Source organism: Malaclemys terrapin, chromosome 2 (assembly GCF_027887155.1).
Source record: "Malaclemys terrapin pileata isolate rMalTer1 chromosome 2, rMalTer1.hap1, whole genome shotgun sequence".
NCBI classification, from domain to species: domain Eukaryota; kingdom Metazoa; phylum Chordata; order Testudines; family Emydidae; genus Malaclemys; species Malaclemys terrapin.
The window spans coordinates 202,681,257-202,708,870 of NC_071506.1; the positions used below are offsets into that span (position 1 = coordinate 202,681,257).

Consider the following 27,614-nt stretch of genomic DNA (forward strand, 5'->3'; position numbering starts at 1 on the left):
TGGCAATTTCTTGGGTTTGGCTCACCCCCTCTCCTTTCCGCATCCCTCCACCCCACTCCAAAAAAAAAGTGGCCCCTAGACGCTGGAAGACAGTTTAGCGCAGGTTTGGGGAGAGGAGGATTAATCATTATTGTTGGTGTTGTTGCTCCGTGCAATTTGACAGCATCTGCACTGATCAGCGGAGCTGGTAGAGGAAAAAGACACTGCAGCAGGTTGTTGGGTGGGAGCGGATAAGCCCCCTGAAAAGGGGGCACATGAATGATCCCCTCTTTTCCTCCCTCCCCCCACCTCTGCAGGGCTGCAGCTAGTTTCTCATTTGATCATATTTCTTTAAGAGTTTTGCTGCACGCAATAAAGCAGAGAGAAACATTTCTAAAAGATCACCCCTTTTGACAATTGCAGCCCCGTTTGCCCAGTTGAATACATCCAGCCGTTCATTCTGCCTCCAGCAGAGAAAAGGGCATTTACCTTTTTGCTAGGTGGTTATTAATATGCACCAAGATTATAGCTGTACTGCACAGTCCCAGCTGTAATAGCCATAGATCATTAAGAGCAGATCCAGCAATTCAGCTGCTGGAAATGCATGCTCTGTGAATAATCGTGTATATAGTACAATGCCCCATATTACAATAACCTGAAAAGAGACAGAAGCCTCTGGTAGTAGCTGTCATTAGTAATCCTGTAAATGAAAAACAAACAGGAAATAAGCATACAGCATAAACGAGTAAAATAGTATGAAATATGCTGTTCACTTTTGTCTAGAGCAAGACAGATAATCTAACTTGCACACACAGAGATAGCTTTTCTAACAGATAGTTTTAAAATGTAGTTATGTATTTTAAAACAAAATCCTTTGTCACAAGATACAATTCTCCATGATCACAAATGTAAGAGAAATAATTTACAAGGCAAGTGAAGACAACTACACAGAGGGGCGAAATATTTGCTTTATGAAGTATTATCCTGAAGCCCTTGGAATCTCTCTCCCCTTGGAAGCCAACACCTGCTTTTAAAATCAGAGTGTATGAGTATAACAAGCAATGAGCCACAACAGGGTGTACATTAGCCGACTGTTGGTGCATGCCTGAAGTGACCAGAAGCATTCAGCCAAGTAAGCCGAAGGCCTACAGTACTAATGCACCTCCTGATGTGGCTTATTCCTATTAATGTATGGCTCCTTCCACTTTAAATTTCATTATTTAACATATTCTTACACTGTGAAATATAACTCATAGTTCAAACAAAAATAGCTTAGAAAAGGTGATAAGCAATCCTTATCAGGGTGAATAGTTCCTCAAGATAGTGCAGAGAAGTTTTTTCACGCTGGGGTAGTAAGCTTTTTTAAGTTTTATATATAGGGCAGGTTCAGTCCCTTTGACTTTACTTTTAAAATGTTTGCTCTGCCTTACTACAGATCAAGTGTTTATTAGAGCTAATATGACTTTGCATGTAAATACAGAGGGCCTGATTCTGCACAATAACACACCTCATGTATCCCATGGAGCAGGCCAGTTTCAGCACTTCTACTGGCCCACTTCCTTTTTAGCAGGCTATCCAGTGAAACAGTGAGAACTTAGACCGCATTAGGATGTTGAAGGATCACTCATCCCCTAACCAGACACTGCAACATCTGCCTGCCTGAAAGAGAGGGTAGGGCGGGCAGAGGAAGCAAGCAAGCATAGTTAGGTAGTGTTTCCAGACTCCGTTATTACACATAATGGAGATGCAAAACAGCAGAAGAACCACTTCACCGCCACAGGTTATATGGGTGATTTCTCATGGGGGAGATGGAATTCTAGGGATGTTACGTTTGGACTCTGTGTGTATATGTACATACAAGCTGCAGACTTGGCATTCTGCTCCAACCAGCCCTATGGGATAATATCTGATGGTGGCAGTTTGCTGTTAGAGCTAACATATGTTGCATGTTCATTTTCTACCATTTGGTAAACATTATTTATCAAATGCTAGAGAAAAATATCAGCTCCAGCAATTTAAATAAAATACTCTGAAAAATATGAGTTGTATACAAAATCTGATATGCAAATTAGCCCCTGTACTAGAAGCTCCAGACCTGGGAAAGGTGACTGGTGCCAAACACATCTGCCCCCATCCTGAGAAGCTCCCTCAGACCTTTATATAGTCAGGTATGTGTCTGACATTTTCAAAGACCTGAATCAATGTATCTTACTTCCCTCTTTAGGATCTTCCCCGCACATAGAAAGAAAAATCATTAGCTATTTCTGAGAAGTGACACATCAGGACCACAGTCTGCTGTTCCCTGTGCTGACTTGTAACACACATAGGGACAAGTTTTCTCACATATGGCAGGAGTTGAGTCTGTAACCAGGGCAGAATTGGGCACATAGTACTCAAGACAAACTTTTCAGAACTCTGTTGTGCCCATTGCTATCTTTTGCATAATCTGGGTTCAGGAGTATTTTAAAAATGATATCTAGGCATAAAATCTCCACTGGAACCTTAAGATTTAGCATGTCAATCGGCCTGCAGTGCACACTTGAGGCTCTAACCCTGCAAACTGCTCTATGCAGGCCAACCAGGTTGGAGGATTGGGGTCTAAATAGGCCAGATGGTGCAGTTCTTTTACACACACACACACACACACACACACACACACACACACACACACACACACACACACACACAAAACAGTGGAAGTTTTGGCTTCAGTAAGGACCATATATGGTATTTGGCCTGATATTTTCAAACTGAGTGGGCAAGTCATTGTGCTTGTGCTCTGTGTGCAACTTAGATTGATGTTTACAAATCTAGAAAAGTTGTTTGGTTTCCAAAGCATAAATTAGTTTAGAAATTTGTTATGTATGTATATGCACAGAGATTCACACCTGTACTCCCTGAACCACTGTGCTATTATATCATATAGTCATTTTTAATATAATATTATGAGCTTGTATTACTGGTTGCACATTTCCTCAGGCTTTAATCATTTTGCAGTGAAAGCTAGGTAATATGCAAAATACACATTGCAAATGATGGTTTGGAGATCTGGGGTGATTTGGATTAAGTTACTATAATGTAAATAACTGGATCATTTTAAGATTATATTCTGATAAGAGGTTAGTTTTGATTTTGAAAAAAACTGTTTTTCAGTTTTGATGACTTAAGCACTGTACCAAATTTACCTTATGCAGATGGGGGATAGAAATGTTATAGTCCTAATTAAAATGAAAATTTGAAGCACAAAGATAATCAGATACTGTTCTGCTTTTAAATACGTTGCTGGTAGAACTGAAATATTTATTCTAGGTTCAGTCAATAATACCCCATGACTAATGTAAAATTAGCAAAGTCATTCAGGCACAGACACGTATGAGAATGTAAAGGAAAACTAAATTCTGATCCGATCCTCATTGAAGTCAATCAGAGTTTTGCTATGGACTTCATTATGAGTAGGATCAGACCCCTACTCTATTGACTAGTTCTCCTTAGAGGAACATCAATGAACTACCTTTTAAAAAAAAAATAATCTGTTGCTAACAGTGCTCAGGAAGATTTCTTTCCCACTAAAAGCAAAGCATCATTTCTTTGTGTTTGACATTCTAAATCCCCTTTAAGTTTCTCTCTGAGATCCCAAATGGTTGATGTACCAAATCTATATCTCCTGAAAACATGTTTTTTTATGAAGTCTAGAGAGTAATGCCTCTCTTTTTAAGCATGCCCCAACACCCCACAGGATATTGCCTTCTGAGCCATCTCAGAGCCAGAAACTGCAGTCCCTGTTCAGCTATAGCTCTCAAAGAAGTCAGTAGGAATTTGAGTTTTAGCAAATTTTCAAAAGCTGGCACGGGTGCAAATGACCAATTGCATGCTGCAAATGGGGCTCACTGTATTATTTGGGGGCTTGGGGGATTTTCAGAGCAGAGCAGCAGCTTACACTCAAGTTACCTGAGCATTCTAGGGGTTCAGCTGAATAGATGTGGGACTGGCTGCTCAATTGGGATTTTCAAAAGTGCTCAGAAGCCCCACAAAGTGCTCAGCCAGCTGCTTTCAGACTTTTAGTCACATTAGAGACAGAACTAATCAGCAGGTGCAGATTAAGCAATTCAGGCACCGGTCCCTTATTGGTTGCTCAGGACTCTGCACATCTGGGAATCCCACTTCAACTGATTTTATAAAAACAAACATGCAGGAGGGCATAAATACAAAAGACAGAGAAATTCCAGTAGGCAGGGAGTGAGAGGCTGGCTGGCTGGCTGGCTGGCTAGCAAGCAAGCAAGCAAGCAAGAAAGAAAGAAAGAAAGAACGAACAGGGCCAGAAGTGGGGCTAGAGGAAAGGTGACTACAAGGGTCTAGGACAGGGGTTAGGGGGGGAGAGAGAGAGAGAGACAGACAGGGAATTGCAGGGGAGTGGTTCTTTTGGGATGTGCAGTTCAGAGTGGGGACTGCACCACACCTGATCATATTACAGTGGTCTCCATTCAAGCCAGAAAAGGGGGTGAAGGTTTGCTCTTTCTCAAAGGCTGAGGAGATGCCAATACCTTTCAACAGGATCCATAACCTAATGAGGCTTCATGGAGGCACAGTTAATCCAGCAGCACAGACTTGCCCTGGAAACCATCATGCCCCTAGATGGTGAGTTCAAGGGAGATATATGAGAAGCCACATGTGCTCCATCCCTATCAGGGTTACCATAGTCCTTAGCCTACTAGGCACTGGTCCTGCCAGAGGACCACATGCAACATCATTGGCACTCATCTTTTGACTTGCCCTGGGGAGCAGTAAGGCAAGACTGTACTGCAGCACTGAGTCCAGAGTGGAGTTTAGAAGAAGAACTTACTGTCTGGGAAGCTGTATCCAGATTAGGGAATGGGTATCTGATCCATAGGGAAACTGAAGATAGGACTAGTTTTAGTGGTGTCCCATTTGCAAAGATTGTGCTTCGGAGTGGTGTGAAGTGAGCTACTGGAAGCAGCTGGTGGATCTGCTGTAAGCATGACTGTATTCTCCTACTCTCTAGATCAGAGGTGGGCAAACTATGGCCCGTGGGACCCTCCTGGCCTGGGAAGCTAGCCCTGCTCCCTCCCCTGCTGTTCCCTCTACCCCGCAGCCTCAGCTCACTGCACTGCCAGTGAAATGTTCTCGGTGGTGGGCTCTAGCTGGGCGTGGCAGGCTCCAGCTGGGTGTGGCTGTAGCACTGCCAGCCACCGGTGCTCCAGGCAGTGCAGTAAGGGGGCAGGGAGCAGGGGGGGGGGGTTGGATAGAGAGCAGGGGAGTTTGGGGTGGTGGTCAGAGTGGGGGTGTGGATAGGGGTCAGGGTGGTCAGAGCCTGGGGAACAGGGGTTGAATGGGGGCAGGGGTCCCCGGAGGTAGTCAGGAAGGACAGGATGGTTGGATGGGGGATGCGGGGTCAGTCAGGGGCAGGGGTTCTGGGGGCTGTCAGGGAACAGGGAGAAGGGGTGGTTGGATGGGGCAGGAGTCCTGAGGGTGCAGTCAGGAATGAGGAGGGGTTGGATTGTGCAGTCAGGTGTGGGGGTTCTGGGGGCTGTCAGGGGATCGGGAGTGGGACAGGGGTCCTGGGGAGGCCATTAGGGGGTGAGAAGCAGGAGGGGTTGGATGGGGGCAGGGCAGGGCCGGGCCATGCCTGGCTGTTTGGGGAGGCACAGCCTCCCCTAACTGGCCCTCCATACAATTTCTGAAACCTGATGTGGCCCTCGGGCCAAAAATTTTGCCTACTCCTGAACTAGATACTTGAGCTGCACAAGCAGAAAAGAGCCTTGACTAGAGGATTCTAGAGGCTGAGTTCCCATCCTAGGGGAGCAGGTGAATCCGCACAGGTGGATCTGTGAAATCATGATAGAGAAGCATGTCTGAAGAAAGGAATCCTTTTTAATCCTCTACAAATAACCCACTGATGACCGAACTACAACATAAAGGACAACCTTTGTGGAATGAAAACAAAAAAGTTATTTGGTGAAGAATAGTGTAACATTACATAGTGACCATGATACACTTTGGTGGAAGCAAGGGGCCCTTACTGAGACACTGTGGCATATGGGTGGGTGTATACAGGGGACTATCACTATGAGGGGACAGAGAGATTCTCTTGCTCCCTGGCTTTCCACCGATAAACTGTTCAGTTGCCCATTGCCCCTGGTGATATAAATGGGGTTGCCCTGTACTTTATTATGTGCTACACAAGGTTCAGCTGCATTTCTGGCTGTGCATAGTCTGTATCTATCAAGGCAGATGTGTGTAGTCCAGTACATTGTCTATAACTATGTTATGGGTGAGCCTGCGCTTCTCTGCTTTTCATTGAAACGACACCAGATATACTAAGCACAATAGGTTAAGATTAGAGGTCCATAATCCCCATACTAATAGGCTTTCCATGTCAATTGAATTTGCATATTGCAACTGAGAGAGCCCTGTTACTCCCCTTCCTTCACCCACTAGTTACATAGGGTTACGTCTGCCTGCCCTTTCTCCTTTTTAATGGCAACACACACAGAAGCACACAGCAGTTTCTCAATAAAACCCATTGCTTTAAATGTGCTTTTTCTGACTAGGCATTATAAATGGCTTGTCACCATACCCCTCTCATCCTGTGCTGCTTCCTGCCATCAGCTATTATACGTGGCTGTGTAGCATTACTTGCATGGAGGGAGCAGCACAACAACTGCTGAAGTTCTCAAAACTCTCTGTCTCCTTGGTACGTTCAGTAAAGTCCTTGCTGCTCACATAAGCACATTTTTGGTGCAGCATTTTAAGTGCACCAGGAAGACCTCTTCCCCAGCTGAAGCCTGCACTCTGTTTACATCCTGCCATTGGGTGGACTGGCACTACCCTTTAGAATGAGTGCAAAGTTAGCTGGTGACTTGCACACAGTGGTTAGTAGATTTCTAATGGGTAGAGGAATGCTGAGTAGAAGTCTTTGCAGGTGACTTCTCTACTTATTCTTCCTGTCTTTTGTGGGCCAACTCTGGCACTGCCTACCTTACCCCAAAGCATTCAAGAGTACTTACCGCTGCACATCCAAATCACCCCTTTGAAACTTCCCCTGCATGTATGTCATCCTCCTAGCTCATACTCACAGAAACATCTGATTTGCTCTAAAATGGCTGCTTAGGATTTTCACAGGCTTAGACTGCTCCCATTGATTTCAGGGGGTGGAGGATCAGGCCTATAACTTGCACATACATTTTTGTTCTTTTAACGCCTAAGTCTAGCATTGGGGGGTGGGTCTGTACCTGATGCTAATAAGAGTTGGGTGTTGTTCTTACACAGCAAATGTCTATAAATAGTTATTTCATCCAAATACACAAGGGCAAGGGGAATTCCCCACATTTTTTCAATGAAGATGTCAAATTACTTGTTACATTGAAAGATCCACTACCTGATTGCCCCATGTTTTTAAAAATATTTCAATGCTGCCTAAAAGTGTCAGGCTATTGTAAATGTTGGGTTATATCCTTTCGATGCATGTCACTTCATTATTCCCTTTGCAATCTTTCCATGCATGAGGTTTGATCCCTCACAGCTGTTTTTGCTGGAGAGCATCCTGGACAGAGTAGCTCAGTCAGTTGGCTGTATTACTTCCCCATGGCCTACTCCATCCTGCTGCAATGTGAATCTTTCTATAGTGGCATTCCGGGGCCTACCACCAGCTGAGACAGCCTGGTAATAGGTCCCCTGAGCTGCACTAGAGACCCAAAACTGAAACAAAACCCTGCAGCTTCTAGCCAGTGTTTAATCCTGTCCTCCTGCTGATTCCCTAAGATCTGTGAGACTTAGGGTTGCCAGTTAGAAGTAACAGAGGAGGAGAAGGACCTCAGAGTATTGGTTGATCACAGGATGACTACAAGCCGCCAATGTGATATGGCTGTGAAAAAAGCTAATGCGGTCTTGGGATGCATCAGGCGAGGTATTTCCAGTAGAGATAACGAGGTGTTAGTACCGTTATACAAGGCACTGGTGAGACCTCACCTGGAATACTGTGTGCAGTTCTGGTCTCCCATGTTTAAGAAGGATGAATTCAAACGAACAGGTACAGAGAAGGGCTACTAGGATGATCCGAGGAATGGAAAACCTGTCTTATGAAAGGATATCTGTTTAGCCTAACCAAAAGAAGGCTGAGGGGAGATATGATTGTTCTCTATAAATATATCAGAGAGATAAATACCAGGGAGGGAGAGGAATTATTTAAACTCAGTATCAATGTGGACACAAGAACAAATGGATATAAACTGGCCATCAGGAAGTTTAGACTTAAAATTAGACAAAGGTTTCTTACCATCAGAGGAGTGAAGTTCTGGAACTTCCAAGGGGAGCAGTGGGGGCAAAAGACATATCTGGCTTCAAGACTAAGCTTGGTAAGTTTATGGAGGGGATGGTATGAGGGATAGCCTAATTTTGGCAATTAATTGACTCTTAGCGGTAAATATGCCCAATGGCCTGTGATGGGATGTTAGATAGGGTGGGATCTGAGTTACTACAGAGAATTCTTTCGTGGGTGTCTGGCTGGTGAGTCTTGCCCACATGCTCAGGGTTTAGCTGATCGCCATATTTGGGGTTGGGAAGGAATTTTCCTCCAGGGCAGATTGGCAGAGGCCCTGGGGATTTTTCACCTTCCTCAGCTGCGTGGGGCACGGGTCACTTGCTGGAGGATTTTCTGCACCTTGAAGTCTTTAAACCACGATTTGAGGACTTCAATAGCTCAGACATAGATTAGGAGTTTGATACAGGAGTAGGTGGGTGAGATTCTGTGGCCTGCGTTGTGCAGGAGGTCAGACTAGACGATCATAATGGTCCCTTCTGACCTTAAAGTCTATGATTCTAAGTGTCTGGTTTTTGACTAGAATGCCCAGTCAAAAAGGAACCCTGGCAGCTCTGGTCAGCACTGCTGACCGGGCTATTAAAAGTCTGGTCGGTGGCACAGCGGGGCTTAGGCAGGCTCCCTGCCTGGCCTGGCTCCGCGCGGCTCCTAGAAGCAGCAGCATATCCCTTCTTCAGCTCCTATGCATAGGGGCTCTGCACGCTGCCCCTGCCCCAAGCGCCAGCTCAATAGATCCCATTGGCCGCGGGGGCAGTGCCTATGGACGGTGGCAACATGCAGAGCCCCTACACATAAGAGCTGGAGGGGGGAACATGCCACTGCTTCCAGGAGCTGCTTGAGGGAAGCACCACTTGGAGCCTGCACCCCTAACCTCCTCAGACCCCAATCCCCTGCCCTGAACTCCCTCCCAACCTCCAAACCCCTTGGTCCCAGCCTATTGCACCCTCCTGCACTCCAAATCCCTCATCCCCAGCCCCACACCAGAGCCCACACCCCTAGCCAAAGCCCTCACCTGCACCCCAAGCCCCTGCCCCAGCCCAGAGCCCCCTCCCCCACCCCAACCTCCTGAGCCAGCCCACTGAAAATGAGCGAGTGAGTGAGGTTGGGGAGAGCAAGTGCCAGGGGGGTGGGGGGGATGAGTGAGGAGGGGCTGGGGCCCTTGGAGAAGAGGCAGGGCAGGGGGTAGGGAAAGGGTATTTGGTTTTGTGCAAGTAGAAAGTTTGCAACCCTAGTGAGGCTTGGCAGCTAGCCCTGGGATAAGGGTATCAAAATGTGTCCCCAATCATCAAGGAGGCACATTTCCTTAATGAGGTTCTCAGAAAACTCTTCTTGTTGAGGTCCCACTTCTTGGGGGTTTACATGTGGAAGTAGGCAATTGGAGCCTCCATTTTATTATGTCCTCACTTAGGTAACCCTTCTATTGAAGTCAAACTGGGAATTTTCCTGAGCAAGAACAGAGTACAAACTGAGAAAGGGCTTCAAGATGGGCCTGTAATGTTTATGGGTGCTGAATCCCAGTTAATCAAACACTATTGCTGCAGCAATAATAGATTAACTGGAGTTTTAAAAATCATTACAAATATGTTTCAGCCAAACAAGGATGATGCAAAATAAGGGAGAGACTGCTATAGAACCTACACAAGCCAATATAAAAATCCATAGCCCCTGTGACGAGAGAATTGCATCCAAGTTAAAATAATGAAGTTTCTACCTCTGTACAAAAATAAATAAATAAATAAAACAACCACCCCCATTAACCTAGTCAGTGTGAGGAGCAGCAGTTAACACATAGGCGAGTTCAAATGTAGGTCAGGAACTCTGCACTGGAGAAGATTAGAAGACTCTTCACATAGAGGGAGTAGAGAGCCTAATGCACTTTTCTGACATATAATTTTCCTGCATACTCAATGTGAGATGAATTGTTTGCCCCCTCAGGACCACATCATACTTTATGTGCAAAACAGCACAGAAATATGCCAAAAGATCTGAAAGCAACCTGGAATTAAGAACTGCCGCATCATGCCTTCCACTACCAGCACTTTACAAGCTTCTAGAGGGAGCAGGTATATCCGACAGCCCTTTCTTTACTGTTTATCCTCACTAGATGACGGACTAAAACAGGCAGATAGACCCATACTGCAGTATAGTCAGTATATTACTCCTGCATAGGACTGTCATGCCACACGCACAACCCCAAAGCGTAGCAGCAAGCTCTAGACCCAGCGGAAACATTCCCTGCTGTGTTACCGTTTAGAACTCTTTTTAACCCATATAAAAATGGTGTGACACACAAGAGTGAGGGTAAAGTTATAAAACTGTATCAAACATGTGGCCAGTGGAGCCTGATTCCTGTCATGTAACAGGGGAATTATTTGGTCTCCACAGGAGGTATGAGTTAGCAACAACTGTTACAACCAGGGTCCAATTCACGTGACACGGGCCAGGAAATAAATATCAGTCTATTACCAGTGCATATTAGTGTCAGTCACAGTAACCCTCCTACTGCCAGCATCCCGGAGATCCTCCCTGATTGGCCTCACTCGAAAAGGACTGTGCCTCAGGTCCAAAGGGTCTAATACAAAACATGGTTGATTGATATCAGTCCAGTAATTCACAGTTTCTCTTCCATTTCTGTTAGTCTATTGCAGAGGAGTTACTATGAAGAATGAACAATTGCTAATCTAAAAATTGGATCTGTTCGACATCAAATGACACTGTGCCTTAAATGACAGAACACAGAAAGAACTACTTAGTTTCCAGCACTGTCAGACCCTCAGACTTTATTCCCAAGCACAGTTATTTATCATTCATTGCCCTTAAAATAATACATTTTCTTATCCCTAATTCCCCCAAATTTTCTCCAGCTGCCTTTTTTGTTTCGCTTTGCCTTAACCAGTAGACATATTTAAATTTTTCTTTGTTTTGTAATCTACATTTTTTACATATCCGAAAATTACAGCCTTTGCAATGCACAATACTGTAGAAAGTCCCTCCTTTGAAACAGCAGAACATGGTACAATTTTAGCATCATATAATTTCCTGCATAATTGTTAAATCATTTTCTTCCTTTTCTCCCTCCCCCTCTTTTTTAAAGAAAGAAACATTCAAACTGCATATCTAGAGAGACAGGAAACTTAACAACCTCGTAACACCATGCTGCACTGTGCCTCACAGTTATCACAACATCAAAAACAAATCTCTAAGCAGTGCGAGAACTTTTCCTATCTATTGTTTCAGTCAGTCAGTAGTAAACTCTGTATTCTGCAAGACACTATAGGTTCACAAAATGCAAAACCTCCTTGTCTGTTTGTGGCATTGTATTCCCAAATATCATATAATGAAAATATTAAAATATCACTGTTCATAACATGTTCCTGTACACCATCTGGGCCTCCCCCAGGAAGCTGGCATAATCTGTCAAACTAAAGATAACCACATTTTCACTCTTTTTGTCGTGTTGATGTTTGTCATCATGGATTTCACTTTACTGCTCCAATTACATTTATGACATTCTTACATACTGAATGGCACTAATGACTTTCATTATTATTTACACACTTGCACTCCCTCACAACATGCCCTCTCTCAGCAGTCACTCTGATATAAAGCTAATGAATTTTAGCTTCCCATTACATAAAAGCTTATGAGTAATGATCCAGCTTCACCGTCTCTTTGTAATGCCCACAGTTTTAGGCTCCTGTCGTAATAAAGGGGGATATGATACATTTATTTTTTCCCCCTCAGCAAAAGCAAATATAGGGATAAAAATCAAGTTTAAAACAACATATGCAAATTTAATTGAAAACAAATATACATCAAGCAGTTCCCCAGGAGAAATCTAAATCTCCCTAAACAAGATAATAATGCCTATTATCATCATCATCTTTAATTTTTCATGACAACTTTTTTTTAATCTCGTTCAAGCCCATTAGACAGCAGAGGTAAAAACACATGCGTTTTACATAAGAGGTTTCAGTGTTATATGCTGTATCACCAAGATCAACTATTCATATGGTTTAATTATTCAAAATACAGGACTCCTCCTCAGCTAAAATAAAAAGAAAACAAGGTTGCTACCAGCCAAATGAAGAGTAGTCGTGACAAATATAAATTACTGCCCATCAGAATAACAAAGATAATACAATAAAGCAGAGCCCAGAAGACTTTGAAAGACATTTTGGAGCACAGAACAGTGCTGGAAAGCAATTTAGGACTCTGTTTTAGCAATGATTTGAGCTGCAACCTGCAAAAGTTGTACATGTCTCATTGCCTGCACTGCCATTGGGAATCTGATTCCACCAGCCAAATTTAAATTTGCTGGCAATCACCCAAAAGGCTGATTAATTGATACTATGGTTACTCCAGTCCTTTTTGCAATACATGGAACTCGAAACTGATACCAGAGGAGCTCCCACAGAGCATGTGCAAAGAAGACTTTGATGCCACTCCACAGTAAGCTTGCCTTGCAGACCTCAGCCAACAGACTTGCTACCCAGGGACCCAAATTCAATGCATAACCATGGATGAACTTTGAAAAATTCAGCTGAAATGAGGATTGTGATATACTGGAGGAGAAGGAGGGATCATTTGCTTGAACCTTCAACCTACTGGCTCTGTATTAATCCCCAAGATTGATACTGCATACAGGGAATCTGGGTTTGTTCTGATAAAGAGCTTTGTAGGCTGCCTGCTCTCCCAAATGCTGCCCTTTGATATGCTTGCATAACTCCCATAGGCTCCAATTGCTGAATCGGCTGGGCAAATATGGAGCCAGTTTCTGCAGAAACCAGACCCATGAAAACTATTCTATTTCATGAGATTCAGGGTTCCCTGAACGGCCAATAGATATTGTACACACCCAGAATCCTGTATGAAACCTCTTTGCTTTGGCCTGGAACAGCCAGTTGAGTATGGGGAAGTCTGTAACCACGCCCTATAGTGTGAAGTTTTTAAAATATTCCCTATAGGCCTAATCCAAAGCCCACTGAAGTCAATGGAAAGACTCCCATTGACTTTACTGGGCATTAGATCAGGCCCTAAAATGATGAAGGCTGATCTCACTCCAGACCCCTTTCTGATCTCAATTATTCTGATATAATTTAAGAGACTCCACTGCAGTCAATGGAGTTACAGCAGTTTTAAAAACACTGGAGGGATCAGAATCGGGCCTTCTGTTCTGTCTGATGTTACTTTACATTTTGCCTACCTTGTCTCGTGCTATTGAAAATATATTATGAACCAAGAGGTGTACAGACACTTGTGCTATTTATTTAAAGCTACAGCTAGAAGCAAGGCACTAGAGGCTGAGGATGGCTCTAAGCAGAAGATTTAGAGTGAAGCAGAGAGGGAGAGACAGTAGCTTTAGGGATGATACTGCTTTTCTTATTCTAATAATGGTCCTTTAAGTATTGGAAGAAGGTGGCTTTTTCTGTATTACACTAATAGTGATGATAAACCATGGGTCGACAACCTTTGACATGCGGCCCATCTGGGTAATCCGCTGGCGGGCTGAGAGACATTTTGTTTACGTTGACCGTCCTCAGGCATAGCTCCCCCGCAGCTCCAGGTGGCTGTGATTCGCCGTTCCCGGCCAATGGGAGCTGCTGGAAGCGGTGTGGTCTGCAGGGACTTTATAATATTTCTTTTAATAGCTGCCAGTCTCGAAGGGTATTGAAATGCTGCAACTGTTGTACATGCAGTTAAATAGGATATGGTTTTGCAATATCATTCAGAGAAAGTTGCACACATAATATTCTAAAGAAAATGGTGGAGTCCGTGAACATTTTTAATCTATTTGACTACTATTAATAGCACTTACACAAAGGACAAGAGGCTGATCAAAGGATAGGACACAAAATTCACAATAGAAATAACATTTCAACCAATCTATATAACCTTCCTATACAAAGAAATTAAAACAACTAGAGATGATTATTATTTATAGCAATGTCACACGAAGGAAAATTAATCTTAGTTTAGCAGGTGGTGTGATAATTTGCATCTACAATTTGAAGAGCCATTTTTAAAGGAAGGCCAAATGCCTGATTAAGGCAACAGTCTGCAGGATTGTCGTACTAATATATCCTACAGTAAAATTATTTTTAAAAGTTTACATTATGTTTAAAATATTGGATTATATTTTTACTATTTAACCTTAAAGAATATTTTGGTTTTTTGCTTTATTTACATTTGTTATGAAATTCTACTTGTTCGAAGCAATAAAATATGGTAGGGATTTTTTTTGTCCTGAGATATTGCCTTATTCCTATTACCTGTGGGCCCTGTGAGAATATTTATGAGAAAAAAACGATGTATTGAATAATTAAAAAGTGAGTGAGGCATTCTATTCTTTAGAGACATGAAGGAGACTTACATGGCAGCCTGGTCCCCATTTTATACCCATGTGCGGAAGTGACAAGGAAATCACATGAGGACTTCTCGCCACCTAAATTTCTCTGTCAATGCCAAAACTACTGTATGTCTCACAAATGTTTATGACAAACATAGCAATTGGTTTATAACCTTAGGGATGGAGTGGGAGGAAGGTGGAATGTTACAGTGCAAAGTAATTGGTGCTGATGGGGAATCATAGGGGAAGCATGTTCATGCAATTGATATTGCTGTTATACTATGATGTTTTGCTCAGTATATCCTGAACTATGAGCCACTGTGTTACTGCTCACAAGGAGTGAGTTTTGCCACTGCTAAGATGGGTGTCAGTTCCCTGACACGCCAGCTTTTCTGCTTTGCCAGCAAACTCCTGAGGATTTTGCCAGTCCAAACCTGGCCTTGCAGGTAGCAGTCACTGAATCCCAATTCCTGAGCTCTCCAGAGACATTTCCCTGGATTCTCTAGTCCCTCTCACTGGACACTCATAGAAGTTAAGTTCACTGCCTCCAAAGAAGCAGTGGACACACCAGCCTATTAAGTTAGCTGAGGACTCACCCTCCACTATTAATACACAGTGCTGAGATGGTTTTGTAATCAAAGAAGAATGAGTTTATTAATAAAGAACACATATCTATGTGATCCTAAATAGGAATCAATGAGACAAGTATGGTTACAAACAAAACAAATCAGTGACTTTGAAGTGACTAGAATTTAATTTCAGCAAGTTACAATCTTTGTCTAAGCAGGTTTCTGACTTGCATCAAGTTTCCAGCTGCTTGAAGCCTTTCATGCCAAGAGGATCTAGCATTCACAAGCCAAAGGGTGCTGTCCCCTTAATAGTAATATTAGAGGAGCAAAAAAGACATTTTAGTTATACAACCCCTAGGTGTTGTATAACTAAAATGTCTTTTTTGCTCCTCTAATATTACTCAGTCCATTTTCTTCCTGCGGTACAGATTCTGTCCCCAGCATGATTGTTAAAGTCTTCTTCCACACTTGCTTAGCTTGATGGCTGTGTTTACCTTATATGTAAATATACTTTCATTGTTCTCTGCTTGTAACCAAGCTGGGCAGAAGGTAAATACACATTCCATTCTCTAAGGCAGGTTGCTTTTATGATCTGCCCCCCCAACACATTTTAAGAACATGTTTTCAGCATACATCTATAACTCATTGTGAACAACCCATACATACATCACACGATTTTTGGGACCACTGTGTCACCAGTTTACATATGGTCCTTCCATGACACTTTGGGGATATATATATATATATATATATATATATATATATATATATATATATATATATATATAAATGACAACAGTGTGTTGGGGCAAGGAGTGTGTCAAGCCTGATGTGAGTTACAATATGGGGGTCCCTCTGCCATCTGACACTGAGGGGTTCCTGTGATCACAGATACAGTGTAAAGAGATCTCAATATTTCAATCAAACTAAAAAAAGTAAGACAGGAAATCTGTATTATTTCTTGAGGAAAGGAGAGCTACTTTTGAAACACCATAGTCTAGTGGACAGGGCACAGGATTGGAACTCAGGACACCTTAGTTCTATTCCCAGCTTTGATAGTGTGTGACTTTAGGCCACCTAAGTCACGCCACCTCTGTTTCCCTCTCCACACTTTATTGGTCTTTTCTGTTTAGATTGAAAGCTCTTTGGGGGCAGGGACAGTCACTCACTGCAATGGGGCCTCCAACTCAGTACAGGTCTCTAGGTACTACTTCTATATAGAGCACCTTGCTGTACATAGCATCCTGCTAAAAAACATTAGCCCAAACATGCTCATTGAAGACAATGGGAATTTGCCATTGACTTCAGTTGGAATACGATTGGTCTCCTAAGTTAGAAAAGAACAGTAATGTAATTCACATGTATTCTTTTGCAATACTTGGTTTTGATTGATACAGTTTTAAAAAGCACACACAATGCATTATTTATTTTGGTTTATAAAATAATAATAAGTGCCTGTACCAGACCCTGGGTGCCCCTCATAATCAGAAAAGGCTACTAAATCAAATAGAAAAATGGACCAAAAATAAAGTTGATCAGTCTCCCCTTGTATTATAACGGCAACTGGTTGTCAACAAATATAACCATAAAAATCCATTAACCCAGCCTGCAGCTTCTTCCCTAAAATACCCGAGAAAAAGAGATGGGCCTAACAGACTAAGAAAGGCAGTGAACTTCTGAACTTAGGGGCCTTCCTGGGGAACGTCCTGCCACCAGCTCCCCTACATTAAAGGCACAACACAGACATTCCTATAACGCTACCAGGTTGCTCGAATAAGTGGGGGCATATTTTCTGGTGTATATCTACAAATCTCACATCAATAGAGCTATGGCGATTTACACCTGGGGAGGACGTGGCCCTATTGAATTTGTGACAGATAATGACAACAATATGCTCAGGCATAAAACCATTGGTTATACTGCATTTTGATGGTCTTGTATCATGGTAGCCTACTATGGAGAAAGGGATACAACAGTTCACTTTATGGAGATCAACTTCACCAGATAAATGCAGTAGTGGGTTTTTGTAATGCATATCACTCTTACTATTTGTATCGCACTTATTGCATATTTCTCCTCCACAAATAAAGGGTTAGATTCTGGCTGCTTTTGAGCCTCAGCCCAATGGGTGGACAGGGCACAGGAAGCTTTTGTGCTGCCTTGTACGCCTGAGCAGCAAATGGCCAGAATCTTTGTGCTTGTTTCCCAGAACACAAGCTGCAGAGGAGTCATAGCACTGCCCCCAGCACTAGCATCACGAACCCCAAAACAGCAGGATTTGGCTTTGTGCTGCCACTGCTCCCCAGCACAGAGAACCAGACATTTTTAAAAACCTGTAGCAGTTGCTGCTTCTGCTCGCACACGCTGTTCCTGCATTCCTGGAGGCCTTCTGCCAGCTTCTCTTCCCTGTAGGAACTATCACTGGTTAATGCCCCTTGGCACTAGTAACATTTGCACTAATAGTACAATTTAAGAGAATAAACTTGTGAAACTGTAAAGACAAAAAAATTCTATTACATACATTTAAGTTGTTGATTTCTATTGATGCAAACCTCACTTTCTCCCTCCCCCCCCTCCATGTTACAATTATCTAATGAGACAGAGGTCATACAGCAACTCCTTTCTTCACAGTTCTTATATCCTGCTAGTTAATACAATACTATGAAAAGATAACATGAGCCCACTCAAGTGAAAAGCTGTGATGGAAAACTAATATAGTACATTGTACAAGCTGGGTTTTATTCTACATTGGTCTGCAGATGTTATATAGCTATTTTGAAAGGCATGAAATAATTTCATTTGTAAAGAGTAAAAAAGGTTGTTCATATATATGATTTTATATACCAAGGATTTATTTTCACATATGAAGTAGGTTTTGCTAAAATTTTACTGATAATATCTAAATATGTCCAATAGTATCCAAAGACTTATGTATATGGTCTCATTCTTGCAGTCTGGCATTAATTCATTCAGCACAGAATTTTCGATATTGTGCCTCTTTCTCCTTTTTAATGCCTGTACTGGCATTAACACAACTTTCTAACCAGTTACTTAGATACTTGCTTTAGGCAATGAAATATTACTTGCCTGGAATTTGACCATTCCTGAAAATGCACATATTCTATAGGTTGTGTTGAAACATGTCTTGAAACATTCATTGCAAGCATTATGAATTCTTTGTGCTTTAATTTAAAAAAAGAAAAAATCCGCAACACTAGTGTCCTAAGAATGCCTCACTGATCAACTCATCTGCTCACCCGGCCATTAAAGATAAAACAGCAGCCATATGAACTTACTGTCCTAATGACTATTGTGAGAAGAGTAAAATGCTGGGGAGCATTTGTTTTTACTGCTAAGCGTTAGTGAAACAAGAGACTTTATCTCAAATAAAAAACAACAGAGACTGTAGCTAGAGAAATAGAGACAATAACAAATTGGGAAGTGTACTGTAAAGATTAGTGTGTTAGAAAATTGATGAATAATGTAGTAAGGCCTTAAATTGGTTTATCTCATATAGATTGTCAGGTCAATTGGGAGGTTTGGGGGGAACCCGGGCCCACCCTCTACTCCGGGTTCCAGCCCAGGGCCCTGTGGATTGCAGCTGTCTATAGTGCCTCCTGTAACAGCTGCATGACAGCTACAACTCCCTGGGCTACTTCCCCATGGCCTCCTCCAAACACCTTCCTTAGTCTCACCACAGGACCTTCCTCCTGGTGTCTGATAACGCTTGTGCTCCTCAGTCCTCCACCAGCACAGCCTCTCCCTCTCAGCTCCTCACACTCGCACCACAAACTGAAGTGAGCTCTTTTTAAAATCCAGGTGCCCTGATTAGCCTGCCTTAATTGATTCTAGCAGCTTCTTCTTAATTGGCTCCAGGTGTCCTAATTAGCCTGCCTGCCTTAACTGGTTCTAGCAGGTTCCTGATTACTCTAGTGCAGCCCCTGCTTTGGTCACTCAGGGAACAGAAAATTACTCATCCAGTGACCAGTATATTTGCCCTCTACCAGACTCCTGTACCCCACTGGTCTGGGTCTGTCACAATACACATATTAAAATGTATAATTACTGCTGATATTGGGATCTCTTTACAATCATTTTATTTAATACTTAGTATGTCCACCATTAAGTTTTATTACCCACCTAAATCTCCTTGGAACATGATCTGTAAATTTTTTGCAAACAGAAACTTTCCAGGTGTTACAATAAATTGCTTCAATTGCTCTTTGTTGTTCATGTTTTTTTAGCTACAGCTTTGTTAAGCTGACTTTACATTAATTCTTTTAGTTTTAGGTCTTATAACTGCTATGATCACAGTGCTAAAGTATTTAATCAAAAATGTTTGTAAGAGTTTTGATATTACATATGCCTTAGATTGTTGTCTCAGGCATAGTGAATTGCAAAACAAGGGCCCAAGAGCCTAACAAACCAAGAAAGGCTAGGTGATAGAGGCACAATATATAAATACAACAGTCAAGATGGTAAATGGCTACCTCTTAATAAATTATTGGCATTTTCCTCCATAAAATATATAAATTGTTCTAAAGTACCTACAAACTTGCCATAATCAGACAATTGGTCTCTCAGATGTATTAGTAGAAATAGGACTTCAAGAAGGATATGAATGAAGGGAGGGTAGTGGCCATGTGTACCTCAGCAGAAGGGGCAACCCACATGTAGGGGATGGCGTTGAAGAAAACTTAATACAAATAAAAGTTTAAAAATGTTTGTTGTACTAATAGTACAAAAGGTGTGTGTGTGAAAGTAAAGCAAGGCTTGACAAAGGTATGGGCAGGTTTGTGGGATAGGTGGACAACTAGGGCATAAGGATTGGCTTCATTAGCAGAGGGAATGGGAGGAAGCAAGCAACATGTAAAAGAGACAAAGGGAAGATAGGTAGGAGTGGCAGAGTTATGCAAGGTCTTAATAGTGGCTGAGAAACTTGAATTTGATATAGTGAAGGAAAAAGACCCAGTGGAGTGATCCAGCACATGTGAAGACGGGGAAAGGAAAGGTGATATGGTCACGTCAATAGGCAAGGGAATTAATTTTGGCAGTTTCATTCTGTAGCAACTGAAGGGAGAGCAACGTGGTCAGAGAAAAGAAGATTATATCAACAACAGGAGATAAGGATCTGAACTCCTTATGTTTTTTCATTCACCTGTTTTAGAATCCCTTTCTCCCCCCCACTATCGTTTACCACAGTACAGCAACCCCTTCTTTGATATTATTTATAAACTACCTGCTTTCCATTTTATTGTATACCATGAAATAAATTGCAGGCACTTTCGGTTTTCAGAAGTTGTCTATACTTCTCCTCCCCCCCCTCCCCAAGATGTTCTTCATAACACAAAACCCTGCTCAATATCCCTTCTATTTAAATATAGCATGCTCCAAAGTGTTAATGCTAGACATCTGTTTTGACTCAATGAACAGCTGAAAAGTATCTTAAACTGTGATCCACTTTTTGATCTCTTATTTTTACTTTTCAGCACATCTCTATATTTGTGGCTAACTAATGTCTGGCACTCTATTATGCAATTACCTTTCCGCTCCAATTAAACTGTTAACCGAAGTAGGTGTCCTTTAATGCATAACCCATAGTACAAGTAAATGCAGAGAGAACATAGTGAACAATAATAACACAACAGCAGTATTTCATTTCCAGATCATTTTCTAAGCATGGATAACTGTTACGTGGATAACTGTTAACCTTTGGGTCTTCCCACCATGGCCTGTTGACTTCTAATGGGCTGATTTATTTACTAATTACTAATGAATACTGTAGTGTAGCATGTATAACCATGGCAGCTAGGTGCTGCATTGCGTCCTGAAATCCAAATTACATATGCTATTTGCAAAATCTAAATGAAAACAAAAACCGTGAACAAATAAATGTGTCTTACACCAGGGTGACTTAATTTAGCTCACCAGTCTGTCAATTGGGGTGAATTCCAAAGACAAGGTGATCCTTAACAGAGATCACTGGTGAAGGTCATAGTGTGTCCAGAGTTAGAAAGACTATCCCAGTTTATCTTTACTACAATGACAAGGTGAAGGATGAAAGATGGTCTCTCAAGTAACAGCCTCAGACAATTAGGAGAATTAACGAATACCACCACCACCTTAAACTACACCTGGAACCACATGTAAACCCAGTGCAGAAATTTGATTTCAAGTGTTATATGCTCACCAAGTCCTGCACTACACAGGAGGCAGGGAGCTGTGATCTGAGTTATGAGTAGAATCCATTGATCATTCTAAATACTGAACGGTACACCTGCCAGCCATTGATAATTATATCTACAACTATGAGGCCATAAGCAGCAATGGATCCAATAGGATCCTGAAGCTGCAAGTCATTTAGTTAAACGCTTGTCTCTGAAAAGCCTTCATAGATTGAGCAGACACACTTACGTCCATTCTGCTAAATGCTCGCCCATGCTAACTAACTTTAACTTCCATTATATCTGGGTTCACCCGACGATATCAATACAGTTCATATTCAAATAGATCTTATCTAAGAAATAATTGACAATACCTCCCCATGAGAAATACAGGATTCTGTTACTGTGTTGAGGCAATCTAGATTAAAACAACCAAGATCTGATTATCTAGATTTTACAGATGCTCTGGCTGAAACACAAACCCACCCCATTCTTCACTTCAGCCACCACCATGGCATCGGAATACAAAAATTCTGTCATGTGAAATAGACAGGACTCAGAGTGAATTTTCTATTTTACTCTTTCCCGCCTTCTGCCTCTGTTCATCAGTCTGAGGTCATCTGTATATCATGACTTTTTTTTTTCTAAAACAAAGGTTTTTTTTGTGAACCATTTTGGTTTCTCCACAGTTTTTAGTTTGTCCAATTTTTTCACTGAAAAGATTTAGTCCATTAGATATTCTTCAACGTGGTGGACCATCATTTTTCACGTGGCCCTGAAGGACTGTGTGCATCAGGAGGTCTGATTTTAGATGATCATTTTGGGGTTTTTGCATTGCCAGTTTTGCTTGGTCTTCTTAATCACACGATGGGCCTTTTTTTTTTTTAAATCAACAATTAGTTTTCGAAAATGTTCGACCTGATATAGAAAAAAATCATTTAAAAAAATTTTCAATTTTCAATTTCAAAATCAATGCTACAGAAAATTTTGAAAACTAAAAGCTGTTTATTAATTTTTTGTTGGTTTTCTTTTTCTTTCTAGCAGCTCTAGTGACACTGTACAAGTGCCATCCTACAGGACCTTTTACCAGCACGGCTGTAGCGGCACAGATGTGTTGCTAAAAGGTGTGTAGAGTAGATATAGCCTTTGTTTGCAAGGTTGCTGGAGGCTCCCCCCTCATCTCATCATCAGAAGCAAGGTCCCCGCAGACCAGGATACACCAACTCAAAGCTAACCCTTCATGGCCCACTTTAAGTCCCCGATGCATAACAATCTAACCCTTTTCAGAGTAGCAGCCGTGTTAGTCTGTATCCGCAAAAAGAACAGGAGTACTTGTGGCACCTTAGAGACTAACAAATTTATTAGAGCACAAGCTTTCGTGGGCTACAGCCCACTTCTTCGGATGCATATAGAATGGAACATATATTGAGAAGATATATATACACACATACAGAGAGCATGAACAGGTGGGAGTCGTCTTACCAACTCTGAGAGGCCAATTAAGTAAGTGAAGAAAAACTTTTGAAGTGATAATCAAGATAGCCCAGTACAGACAGTTTGATAAGAAGTGTGAGAATACTTACAAGGGGAGATAGATTCAATGTTTGTAATGGCTCAGCCATTCCCAGTCCTTATTCAATCCTAAATTGATCGTATCTAGTTTGCATATCAATTCCAGCTCAGCAGTCTCTCGTTGGAGTCTGTTTTTGAAGTTTTTCTGTTGTAAGATAGCCACCCACAGGTCTGTCATTGAATGACCAGACAGGTTAAAGTGTTCTCCCACTGGTTTTTGAGTATTATGATTCCTGATGTCAGATTTGTGTCCATTAATTCTTTTGCATAGAGACTGTCCGGTTTGGCCAATGTACATGGCAGAGGGGAATTGCTGGCACATGATGGCATATATCACATTGGTAGATGTGCAGGTGAACGAGCCCCTGATGGTATGGCTGATGTGATTAGGTCCTATGATGATGTCACTTGAATAGATATGTGGACAGAGTTGGCATCGGGCTTTGTTACAAGGATAGGTTCCTGGGTCAGTGTTTTTGTTCAGTGATGTGTGGTTGCTGGTGAGTATTTGCTTTAGGTTGGGGTTTTGTCTGTAAGCAAGGACAGGTCTGTCTCCCAAGATCTGTGAGAGTGAGGGATCATCTTTCAGGATAGGTTGTAGATCTTTGATGATGCGCTGGAGAGGTTTTAGTTGGGGGCTGAAGGTGACAGCTAGTGGTTTTCTGTTATTTTCTTTGTTGATCTAACCCTTATTGCCCAATCCATTTCATATGTTACCCACTCCTCCAACATATATTAACCCTTATTCTTAACAACCTGTCCCAACTTATATTTAGCTCAGACATTCATTTCCTTTCCTTCCCCAGATCTGAGGAAGAACTCTGTGTAGCTGAAAATCTTGTACCCTCCACCAACACAGGCTGCTCCAATAAAAGATATTACCTCACCCATGTTGATGTTTCCATCACAAATCAACTTGGAAAGTAGAGCAAACTCAACGCACTTGGTCTGTAGAATCAGACACTGTAAATCTGTGGTATCAGATTTAGTTGCTTAGTAAAAGTAGTAGGCCCTGATTATTGAAACAGACTAGACAAGGCTTTTTGAACCTATACTGCTAGGCAGCTTAATGTACATGTCATAACTTCATCACACCTGTGTCTGTTGTCCTCAGCCCAGTAATTGCCAGTAGGAATATTCAGATGCTGTCTCCCTAATTCTGACCTTTATTTTTCTTGATTAATAGAGAACATCCAATTGTTTCGACACATCTGTTACTTGTTATTTTATTTATAACAAAATGTTTGAAACCAACCAACCAACACACACACACACGCACACACACCAACCCCAGAGCAACAACCCTCCCCCCAAACAAAGTAAATGCCTTGCCAACAAATTCAGCTCTGATATCCCCAGGACCTAGAATGATAAGTTTAAACCATTGATTAAACCACTTTACTATTTCTAGCCATTAGCACCGGCTGCTCAGCATATCTAAGTAACAAAACTCAAACACATGGTGTTTGCGAAAAGGGAAACAGAGAGAGTGAAAGACAGACAGAGACAGAGGTGTTGCTGGTCCCAGGCATAGTTTGAGACACAGTCTGACTCAGAACCCTTCCTCACTGTTGTTGTTGGCATTGCTTTCAATAAAACTGTTCACTGTAAAAGAGCACATACCAGACTTGGAACAGGGGCCAGCACACATGCTTGGAATAATGTAATGCGGAGATTCTGCTTTCTAAAAAGACCTGAAAACAACTAATTTCCAGTAAAAACAACTTACAGATAAATGATGACAAAGAGAGCCCAAAGATGCCTTTATATAAAAAGCAAGAAGAGTTACAATTAGTAGAAGTTAATAAACACATTGAAATGTGTTTATTAACACATTAATAATTCACAGATTGGAAGAGGATGATGATGAATTAGAAAGCATCTACAAGTCTTAAATATCATACTTTGAAAGACGAGGTGGGTGAGGTAATATCTTTGAGAGACAAGGTGGGTGAGCTCTGTGTAAGCTCAAAAGCTTGTCTCTCTCACCAACAGAAGTTGATCCAATAAAAGATATTACCTCAACTACCTTCTCTCTCTCTAATATCCTGGAAACAACACGGCTACAACAACACTGCAAATACCATACTTTGATAGTCAGGAAAGACAATCTCTCCCCTCACCACCTCTTCTTTCTTTTCTCTACACTTTTTAAAGGGTCAAGCAGTTTAATTACTAAATTTTTCTATAATTCTAGTTATTCAGCATGTATGCAGTAGGGACAGCCATGTGGAGATTAGGAGAAACATGTTATAAATAGCATTTCTAATTAACCATTTCACTACTTCACCTGCATTTTGTCCATTAGTCCATCCCCATGACTACTTTAAACCTTCCAAACCCCTGAGCAGCTTCAAACAGCCAGCACAACCTTAATTTGGCCCCCTTGTGTGCATGCATTATGTTAATGTTTTTAATTATATGATCACATGCTATTTTTTCTACAGGAGCCCTGCCTCATTCAGTGCTTAGAATGGATGGGACTCACTTAATTAGCAGCTACTCTATATTTTATTTACTCCTCATTGAACTATGTGCGGCCTTAGGCATTATTTAGTGCACACTGTGCTGACGCTGCTCGGAAGACAGAATTATTAATATCCTCATGGGCTTTTGTATGGCACTTATCACTATAGCATTTGAGAGCTTCATAAGCATTAATTTTCACAACACTCCTGTGAGATGACTAGGACCCGCGTTTTTAGAGTACTTAGCATTATATAGCACTTTGTATATTCAAAGCTCAGCTCCCATTGACTTGAGTGCTGCTGTGGGTGCTCAGCACTTCTGTAGATCGGGTCCAAGGATCTCAAGTCAGACAATCACCTACAAAAAGTCTGGTTTAAGTGACTTGCCTAACATCCCATAGGAACTCTGTGGCAGAGGCAGGGAGAGAATCCAATTCTCCAGGACAGCATTCCACTGCTTCAGCCCTTAGGTTGTCCTTTCTCATTCTGAAATCCCCTCTTCTCATTCACCACCCACCTTCCAGCTTCTGCAACAAATGAAGCAGGGGGGTCTATAGACAAGTCAATATCTCCTTCACTACAAAACCCATACCAGGTGCCCTTGTGGGTAGAGCACTGGACTGGATTTAGGAGACCTGGCACTGCCATGGCCTGCTGGGTGACATTACTGACATCCTCTGTAAAGCACTGAGATCTACTGATAAGTGCTGCATAAAAGCAAGGTTATTATTAATTATTCCTAGAGGACCATGCATGCTGTGCACTGGGTGAGACAGCGATCCTTTGGAAAAAAGTAGTATGTGATCATTTTAATTAAAGACTGAATAATGCATACGTACAAGGAGGCTGAATTAAGGCTGCACAGGCAACCTTAATTCTGACATCTCCAAACTCTAAGTGCTTGATTTTGCAACCTTAATGTTCTTTTAACATAGTTTGGTTGCATGTGTATGTAATTTCCTAATTTTTAAAAAAGCAAACCAAAAAAACCAAACAAATATTTCATCATATGGCATCATGTTGACACTCACATGATTCACCAGCAGGGCTGGAACCTTTACATCAACCATGCAGACCTCTGCCACTTCAGCTAATGGAGTAACTGATAGCAGTAGTAGATTGTCAACCTCTATGTGGACCAACACCAAGGGAGAATGGGACATTTTGCCGGGGAATTTCACAGATATTTGCTGACAGCAGAGGAATAGTGATAAGACTCAAGGATCTTGGGTTCCATTCTAGGCTATACAGAAGAGTCAGCTTCAGGACTGGGAGTTGGGGAGGGAGACTGGGACTGGCTGGTTTCCCTTTCCCCCCCCCATCCATCAGCCTCCTGTCCTAGTCTCACCTCCCCCCGAAGCTCCTCAGACATTAAGAAAAACAATTTTTCTTCCTCCTCCTTGTAATAACTTTTAACTTACTTGAAAAAACTTATCATTTCCCCTCTCAGTTTTCTCTTTTCCAGATTAAACAAACCCAACTTTTCCAGTCTTCCCTCATAGGTCATGTTTTCTAGACCTTTAATAATTTTTGTTGGTCTTCTCTGGACTTTCTCCAATTTGTCCACATCCCTCCTGAAATGTGGTGCCAGAACTGGACACAATACTCCAATTGAGGCCTAATCAGAGCAGCGTAGAGCGGAAGAATTACTTCTTGTGTCTTGCTTACAACACTCCTGCTAATACATCCCAGAATCATGTTTGCTTTTTTTGCAACAGCATTAAACCATTGACTCATATTTAGCTTGTGGTCCACTATAACCCCCAGATCCCTTTCTGCAGTACTGCTTCCGAGGCAGTCATTTCCCATTTTGTATGTGTGCAACTGATTGTTCCTTCCTAAATGGAGTTCTTTGCATTTGTTATTGAATTTCATCCTATTTAGTTCAGACCATTTCTCCAGTTTGTCCAGATCATTTTGAATTTTAATCCTATCCTCCAAAGCACTTGCAACCCCTCCCAGCTCGTCCGCAAACTTTATAAGTGTACTCTCTATGCCATTATCTAAATCATTGATGAAGATATTGAACAGAATCGGACCCAGAACTGATCCCTGCGGGACCCCACTTGTTATGCCCTTCCAGCATGTCTGTGAACCACTGATAACTACTCTCTGGGAATGGTTTTCCCACCAATTATGCATCCACCTTATAGTAGCTCCATCTAGGTTGCGTTCTCC

At 41.9% G+C, this 27,614-nt stretch overlaps 1 protein-coding gene across 1 annotated transcript in view; it reads right to left on the minus strand.

Moving 5' to 3' along the window:
* The window catches only part of ARPP21 (cAMP regulated phosphoprotein 21), a 256,240-nt gene that overhangs the window by 192,703 nt on the left and 35,923 nt on the right, over positions 1-27,614 (minus strand). The gene's annotated exons all lie outside the window — the stretch shown is intronic.